This window comes from Chiloscyllium plagiosum, unplaced genomic scaffold, assembly GCF_037043375.1.
Source record: "Chiloscyllium plagiosum isolate Xiang-an unplaced genomic scaffold, Cpla_swu_hap1 HiC_scaffold_51, whole genome shotgun sequence".
NCBI lineage: Eukaryota > Metazoa > Chordata > Chondrichthyes > Orectolobiformes > Hemiscylliidae > Chiloscyllium > Chiloscyllium plagiosum.
In genome coordinates this window covers 5,879,713-5,888,895 of record NW_028270189.1, presented here as the reverse complement: position 1 = coordinate 5,888,895, position 9,183 = coordinate 5,879,713, and positions in this window count along the sequence as shown.

The following is a 9,183-nucleotide window of genomic DNA, read 5'->3' as shown; positions in this document are numbered from 1 at the left end:
GGGTGGTCATGGGGATTGCGACTCCTATTGGCGATGTTCGCGATCGGATGGCCACTCCAGGGCATCGGTATCACGGCCTGGACGCTGGTACCGGTCGCCGCCATGAGGTGCGGTGGGAGGCCAGTAGCCAGCGACGGACGCAGGACAATTTTACATGTGAACCCGGTCAGCAGTGCGTTGTTCTGACTCTCACCAGCGACTGTCAATTGTACACGTGTGCACAGTGCTACATGCGCCGGGATGGGGAAAAATATGACATATCGTTCATACCGCCTAATTGCACCCTGGTGGTAAATGCCCAAGTCAAGACGTGTTTGTGGGACTGACGCACCCAGACATGCGGGACAACGGGGACTCATTGGAGCGTCACAGCTCGGGGGGAAGATCTGTGGCTGCGCAATGCCACCGATATTCGGAATCGTCATCGATTCATGTGGTTAATAATGGTACTGCCCTCGACGAACGCCCCGTCTGAGGCGTTATTAAACCCCACGCGGGGCGGGCCAGCACCGAAGAGGGGTGTCACGGGGGGCGTGCGTTCGCATCGAACACAGTTGGCCCCTATTATGTCAACTTGTCAACAGATACTGCACACTGATGTTCATTGGCGGGTACAGTTGCCCCTCATACCCGAGTGTCATACCAAGAGGCGGCGACGAGCGTGGTACGACACCCTGCTGGGAGGCGCAGGAACTGTTATGGGTATCTCGAATGCCATTGACTCTGAGGTAACCCGTACTAAATTATCTAACACGGGACAGGCCACCTCACAAGGACTACATACTATTGGAAGGTGGATGCCATCTGTAATGATGACTCAAGGAGAGACAGCTGAAATAATGATACGATCTCTGCAATGGGAACTGGATGTCTGGGGTGCCACTCAGGAACTGTTTGAGAACATTACGGCTCAGTTAAATTGGACTGCCTATCATATTCAAATGTTGCATGCTCAAATACAGAAAGAACGCTTTTTGCATGTGGTAACATCCCCCAATGTACAAGCGTGGAGGGGACTATGGAATGTATCTGAGAAATTGTGGATGATAACCCATCCAGAACGAACATGGTGTAACGCAACTATGTGTAACGGATACTTTGTTACCATGAATGTAACCCACACTGTTACGGTCTGTCGATATTATGTATTACCAGTGATTACATCTTCTGGATATTATTTTCTGAAGACAAGGGGACAGTGGTTTAGCCCAGATACCAATATCACCTATGATCTGTCCGCTTGTGAACGGACTGATCAGGGGAAAACTTGCCTACTGATGGACAGGTATCGGGACCCTTGCTTGACTAAGGGAACGGCCCTGTGCGAATGGACTGTTGAAACTCCAAGGGACATGATGTGGCAGATTGGGACACACACGCTCTGTGTGGCTACCAATAATCCACATCCTATGCTTCCCTCAGCACCGTTCTCGGGATGCCTCTCAAATGTCTATCAGTGGCACTGGCAGAATCAGACCTATTTGTTGACCACTTATAGCAGTGCTCGCCACTTTACCAAGGTGCAGTGGAAAGTGCTGATGAATCCTTGGAACATTTCCCTGGATCGGTTTAAGCGAGCATTGGACCGATCCGAGGAGCTTAAGCAGATATTACGAAAGCATCAAACCAAGGTTACGGTGTCTACCTTTATACATGGACAGGAGGTAGTACATGCTGCCCGTGTAGTGGACGTGGAGTCAGCTCATCATTGGTGGGACATATTGAGTGGTATGTCCTCCACTGCGGGGACATTCCTGTTCCCACCCTTGTCGATCCTGGTAGCGGTCCTGGTGATTTTAACATGCTGTAATGTCCTGACTTGCTTGTATATTTGGCGTGTACGTAGGCGCTTGTTAGAAAGAATACATATGGGCATAATGTAACACATGTATTGGGCCAAGCAGTGGAATGTGGTGTGTCCCAATACATGTGTGCTCATAATGTAACACATGTATTGGGCCAAGCAGTGGAATGTGGTGTAAAATTATGTCCCAATACATGTGTGAATCATAATGTAACACATGTATTGGGCCAAGCAGTGGAATGTGGTGAAAGGGTTAAAATTGTGTCCCAATACATGTGTGAATCTAGCCGAAAATGGAAGGTGTCGCTTAGTCCCGTGTGAATCTTATTACACACCTTCCCGTGTGAATCTTCTTATCTGTATGTGACCAGAATGGAATGTGTTTTTCAGCCTTGCTCTGCTGTTCACATGAATGTTTAGATCTCGAAAAGAGTATATCAGCTGGAAAAGTCTCCAGTTCGGTAGAGTCTGCTCCGGGGTTGCGTTTAACCGCCGAGCGTGGGTTGTTGGCAACCGCTCTACGAGAACTGACGGCTCCCAGTTCCGGTAACACGTAGAGTGAGTATAAACCAGACCCGTTGTAAGTACGAGACCTGGTTGTGGCGACGCTGCGGGGAATAAAACACTTATATTCTAGCAGACTCGCCTCTTGGCTGTTTGTTCTGTGTCAGACTACTTTCCTGCGAGCCTGGTCCTTGACCTTGAGAATTTTTTAAAACAGCAGTGGGACTGGGGCAGGGGGATGGAGGTCCCACCACGTCTGAGACAGAACAGGAAATAGATAAAAGTCAGGTCCCGATTGCAAAACGCAACAGAAGCCAAATGGAAAGATTAGAAGAAAGTGAAGGGGAGGCGGAAGAAATGTTGGTCCAAAACATGTTTCCATTAAGAGAGGTCCCGTTCGGGGAAAGAAATATTGGCTCTGTTAGTGCCCCTTTAACTAGTGGGGAAGTAAGGTCCTTTATAAAAGAAAGGAAAATACTTACAGAAGACCCGATAGGTTTGTCAGAACAGATTGATCAATTACTGGGTCCGCATGCATATAATTGGACAGAATTGATGTCCATTCTAAATATTTTGTTTAGTGGAGAAGAAAGAGGGTTGATAAGGAAAGCAGCATTTGGGGTCTGGGACAGGGAACACCCCATGGGAACTGAAGGGGCAGGTCAGGCAGAGATCCCAATTAGGATAATCAAAAACAAGAAGATAGGGAAAAGATGAAAATTATGAAAAAAAATTAGAAAAGGTAATAGGAGAAGCCGCCCCGAAATCGCAGACTTTAATGAAGGCATTGTCAAGGAAAAGAAGAGACTCCCTCGCAGATTTTGTGAAGACTGAATGACTCTATGTGCAAATATTCTGGGATGGATTTAGAGGGGCCAGTAGGGGAAGGATTGTTGAAAATAAACTTTGTGACTAAGTCTTGGCCAGATATTCAGAAGAAAATACAATATTTGAAAGGAGAGAGGACAAAAAGCAGAAACAAAAGGCAAAAATAATGATAGCCACGGTTGGTGAGATAATAAAGAAAAAGACAAAACTAAAAGGAGAAGAAACCAGAATGGTCGGGGAGGAGGTGTTAAGGGGTCTGGTGGACAAGAACAAGGATCAAAGTGGAAATCCTCACAGGTGGGATATTACTGTGGAAAGACAGGTCACTTTATGAGAGTGTGTCCAGATCTGAAAAAAGAAGCAAAGGCAATACCATTCATGAACCTTGATGAAAAATAGGGGTGTATGGAGTTCCTGCCCCCGGGGACCCACCAGGAACCCTTGATAAATTTAAAGGTGGGACTTTATGAAGAGGACGTAGTTTTCCTAGTCGATACGGGGGCAGTAAGGTCATCGAGTAATTTTAAGCGCAATGGAGCGGGAACAAAAGAGTTAATTGGATTATGGCGACAGTTTTGTGATGAGAGGCACGAATAATCAGTTTTGCGCTGATGACAAGATACTGTCACCAAATTGGGATTGAATTAACTGCAAATGGTGCTATGAAATCTGTTGAGTTCTTAAAAATGAATGTGCTCGAGCAAAGCAATTACAGAAACAGAATGAGAAGCCACAAGTGGCTGGTAAACAAACAGAACTGCACAATTGCAGTTTTAAAAATGTTTTAGTCATTTGTTGCGTTTCCACCCTGAATTACAGATAATGTTTTTTTTTATATTTATATACTATATCATTAATAATTAATATTTATATTAAATCGATTGTGCTAGCATGAAGCAATATTAATTAGCAGGATCCCTTCACACATTCTCAGTGACCTGTCATATTGATTTATGGTTAATTTAAAACATGACTGCATTAATTTTATGTTAATTAAAGAACGGAAAGCTACATCACTGAGGTAACTAAAGAAGAACCCTGAATTCACAAGAAGCGGTGGTTAATTCCTTAATACCTACTGTCCCAGGTCCTCGGGAAGCTCCTATCTCTGGCCACTGCCAATCCCAGAAACAAAAGATTTGTTCTTAAAGAAGCATATGCTGGGCTTGCCCTCCTCTTTTTTTTCCTCAGGAAACATGGTTTATTGGCACAGACTCCGCCCCTCGAATTCGCTGTGCATCCGCTCAGACTGGGAGATTGGGTTTTAGTAAAATCATGGACAGAGTTTAAATTGCAACCAGACTGGGAAGAGCTGTACCAGGCTCTCCTGACCACTGAAACAGCGATAAGGACGGCGGAGAAAGGCTGGACTCACTACACTCTGATCAAAGGGACGGTGGAATCTCCAGTTGAAGAAGTCTGGACAGCCGAATCAACGCAAGAACCGCTGAAACTCAGACTAAAGAGACTTTGAGTAACGATTGTACAGCGGTGACCGAGTGCTGGAGGGTTATTTCTGTAGGATTGTATATTAAGTTTTTTTGTGCTTCAGCACGATTTTTAGAATGCTTGGGATGCTTCGAGTTATGATACTAGCCCTCTTAATATTAGGATTTTGTCAAACATTATTTTCATGTGTGTTATTAACGGTCCCTGAGTCTGGTAATCCGCAAGTAATAGATCTGATGCATGCAGCTTAGTAAATTATGGGGATGTAGATAATCAGAGACAGTACAACAGCTCAGAGATACATCTTAATTCCTATGGGGATGGCCTCGGGGATGGTATTTGGTATAATGGTCTCGTCACAGTACACCGGGCTCCCTATTTGGGATAGAAATGAAAACAAACGGGAATGATTTCTCGGGATGTTGTTTTCGAATTAGCGTAGGAAAGGAAAAACGGGCAGAACTACTGGATAATAAGGTACAACCTTTCACGCCTTCCAATGACCTTAAAGTAATAAAACTTATAGAGGCAAAGGACTTAAAATAGACCATTGAAATAGAAACTGGATACGGGGATACAAATGCTTGGGTTGAATGGATGAAATACACTGTGAAAAGTCTGAATAAAAGCAATTGCTATACATGTGCCTCAGCGTGACCGGTGGCTCGCGTGGGCCCCTTTCCGCTTGGGTGGAAGCGAGACAGGTATGGTATAATATGCATGATAGCCCTATTACAGGAGGAGATGGCGTGGGGCAACCCAATCTGTCGGTCTTTGTTGTTTTTGTTCTCTCCTGTGAAGAAGGAGGAATTAAAAATTCCCCCTTCATTTTCGGACGTGGTCAGGAATCACACCTCCTGTGTACGAAGGCAGGGGTCAGACCAGTCCCGATTTCTACGAGACTTAAAGTCATGCTCGAAATTGAATCGGTTTCTGAGACAGAGTAGGAAGGAAAGTATTCAGCTTTAAAGATACCCCGAGCGGATTTGTGGTAGTACTGTGGCGGAAAGATTCTAAGATCTACTGTGCCCTCTGACTGGCGAGGCACTTGTGCAATTGTACAATTGGCTATTCCGTTCACCCTTGCATTTGAACGAGGTGAGATTCCTGAAATAAAGAAAAGGAGGAGGGCACTGTCAGTCTTTGCTGCCGCCTTTGATGATGATATTTATTTGGACTTGATAGTGGTTCCCAGAGGGGTGCCTGACGAATTTAAGGCCCGTAACAAGACAGCAGCTGGATTTGAGTCTCTCTTCTGGTGGGTTACGATTAATAAAAAAAGTCGATTGGATTAATTAAATCTTTTACAACCAACAAAGATTTATAAATTACACCAGAAACGCTGTTAAAGGAATAGCTGAACAGTTAGATGCCACAGGCAGGATGACCTTGGGGGGGGGGGGGGGGGGGGGGGGAATAGGATGGCCTTAGATATGATGTTGGCAGAAAAAAGGGGGAGTTTGTATTATGTTAGGGGGAAGATGCTATACCTTTATTCCGAATAACACGGCCCCAGACGGCTCGATACCTCTAGCCTTACAAGGATTGACGACCCTCTCACGTGAATTGGTTGAACATTCTGCGGTGGACACTTCAATAACGGGGTGGTTGGAATCTTGGTTCGACAAATGGAAAGGAGTTGTGGTTTCTATTCTAACCTCCTTAACAGTGTTCGTTTGGATTCTGGCAGCACTTGGCTGTGTATTATTCCTTGTATTCGGGGTCTCGCTCAGAGAATGATCGAGACTGCCTTGACCAAACAGATGCCCCTGAAGGGTATGCAGGGGGACGGCCTTTACTTGTTAACAAGTTGAGACTACCCCCGAAGTCATTTCGAAAGTAGATGAACTTTCAGGTCTGATGCTTTCTAACCTGGAGGCCTCATTGTCCCAGAATCAATGAGATCAACATATACTGACAAAAAGAAAAGGAGGGATTGAGAGAGAAAAAAATCAGGTTGTCAAATGTATGTTGATATTTTCGAATATCGAGGGTCTTTTAAAGCTAAGAAATAACTTTGAGTATTGTAGCTTGATCACAAAAGAAGCAGCAGGGGCATTTCGCAAAAAGCTTATAGTTTGTTGGTCCACTTGGACTATCAAAATAGTAAAGGATGATCTCAGAAGTCAGACAGTTAGAAAAGAAAAGAGGAACTGGGTAAAATAACAGGAAGGCTGTAACGAACAAGGACAGCCAAATGAGACATATCTAAATGGAAAACAAGTGAGGTCATTAATAAGTAGGATCGGCTTAGGCTTGGGTGCAGTGAATTACCAAATAAGGGGATAGAATGAAATAGACACTTATGATAGGTTTATTGCTTAGTGTAGGGGTGTCGAGAGACCCCTCAGAAAAGTATAAAAATCTCTGTATTTTACTGTCGGGTGTGACTCTCCTCGTAGAGCCACCCATCTTTAAAGATGTTTGAATAAATGTACTGCTTCGGAACACTTTGACTGGGACTGAAAATTATTGATTAAGTGGGTTCGTTTCTCACAATAAGTATGTACCTGTCAGGCAGGGGGGAAGCTGTAGAGCCCGGGAGCCATGGTTTACGAAGGAAGTGGAATCTCTGGTCAAGAGGAAGAAGAAGGCTTCTGCTCGAATGAGATGTGAAGACTCAGTTAGGGCGCTTGAGGGTTACAAGGTAGCCAGGAAAGACCTAAAGAGATAGCTCAGAAGAGCCAGGAGGAGACATGAGAAGTTGTTGGCGGATAGGATCAGTGTAAACCCTCAGGCTTACAAAAGGTATTTAACGAATAAAAGAATGACGAGAGTAAGTTTAAGGCCAATCAAGGATAGTTGTGGGAAGTTGTGCGTGGATTCAGAGGAGATAGGGAAAGCACTAAATGAATATATTTCGACAGTATTCACTCTAGAAAACGACAATGTTGTCGAGGAGAATACTGAAATACAGGCTACTAGATTATGTGTGATTGAGGTTCACAAGGAAGAGGTATTAGAAATCCTACAGAGTGTGAAAATAGATAAGTCCCCTGGGCTGGATGGGATTAATCCCAGGATCCTCTGGGAAGCCAGGGAGGAGATTGCCGAGCCTTTGGCATTAGTCTTTAAATCGTCATTGTCTACAGGAAGTGTGCCAGAAGACTGGAGGATAGCAAATGTGGTTTCCCCTATTCAAGAAGGGGACTAGAGACACCCCTTGTAATTATAGACCAGTGATTGGTAAAGTATTGGAAAAGGTTATAAGAGATAGGATTTATAATCATCTACAAAAGAATAATTTGATTAGGGATAGTCAACACGGTTTTGTGAAGGGTAGGTCGTGCCAGATAAAACTTATTGAGTTCATTGAGAAGGTGACCAAACAGGTAAATGAGACTAAACCGTTTGATGTGGCATGTATGGATTTCAGCAAGGCGTTCGGTAAGGTTCACCACAGTAACCTATTGCACAATATGCGGAGGATTGGGATTGTGGGAGATATAGCACTTTGGTTCAGTAATTGGTTTGCTGAAAGAAGACAGAGGGTGGTGGTTGATGAGAAATGTTCATCCTGGAGTCCAGTTACTAGTGATGCTCCGCGTTGGTCGGTGTTGGGTCCACTGATGTTCGTTAAATACCTGGATGAGGTCGTAGAAGGATTAGTTAGTAAATTTACAGACGCCACTGAGCTCGGTGGAGTTGTGGATAGTGACGAAGGATGTTGTAGGTTACAGAGAGACATAGATAAGTTGCAGAGCTGGGCTGAGAGGTGGCAAATGGAGTTTAATGTGGACAAGTGTGAAGTGATTCACTTTAGGCAGAGTAACTGGAATGCAAAGTACTGGGCTAATGATAAGATTCTTGGTAATGTTGATGAGCAGAGAGATCACGGTGCACCGGTACACAGATACTTGAAAGTTTCCACCCAGGTTTGCAGGGTGAGTAAGAAGGCATACAGTGGTTTAGCTTTTATTAATAGAGAGATCGAGTTCCGGAACCATGAGGTTATACTACAGATGTACAAAACTCTGGTATGGCCGCACTTGGAGTATTGTGCACAATTCTGGTCACAGCATTAGAAGTAGGATGTTGACGATTTGCAGAGGAGATTTACTAGGATGCTGCCTGGTATGGAGGAAAGGAGGGTCTTGAGACTGTTTTGCTAGGAATGAAGATGGTTGAGAGGTGACTTGATAGAGACATATAAGATAATCAGAGTATTAGATAGGGTGGGCATGGAGAACCTTTTTCCAAGTCGAGTGATGGCGAGCACGTGGCGGCATAGCTTTAAATTGAGGAGTGATAGATATAGGACAGATGTCAAAGGTAGTTTCATTACTCAGAGTAGTAAGGGTATGGAATGCTTTGCCTGCAATGGTAGTAGATTCACCAGCTTTAAGTACATTTAAGTCGTCATTGGACAAGCATATGGAAGTACATGGAATAGAGTAGGTTAGAGGGGCTTCAGAATGGTATGGCAGGTCGGCGCAGCATCGAGGGCCGAAGGGCCTGTACTGCGTTGTAATTTTATATGTTAGACATCTATGTCTATGCCCCTCACAAAGCCATTCTTACTGCCTTTAATCACTGCATTATTTTCCAAATAGTCATAAATCCTATCCCTCAGAATTCTTTCCTAAAACTTGCAGACC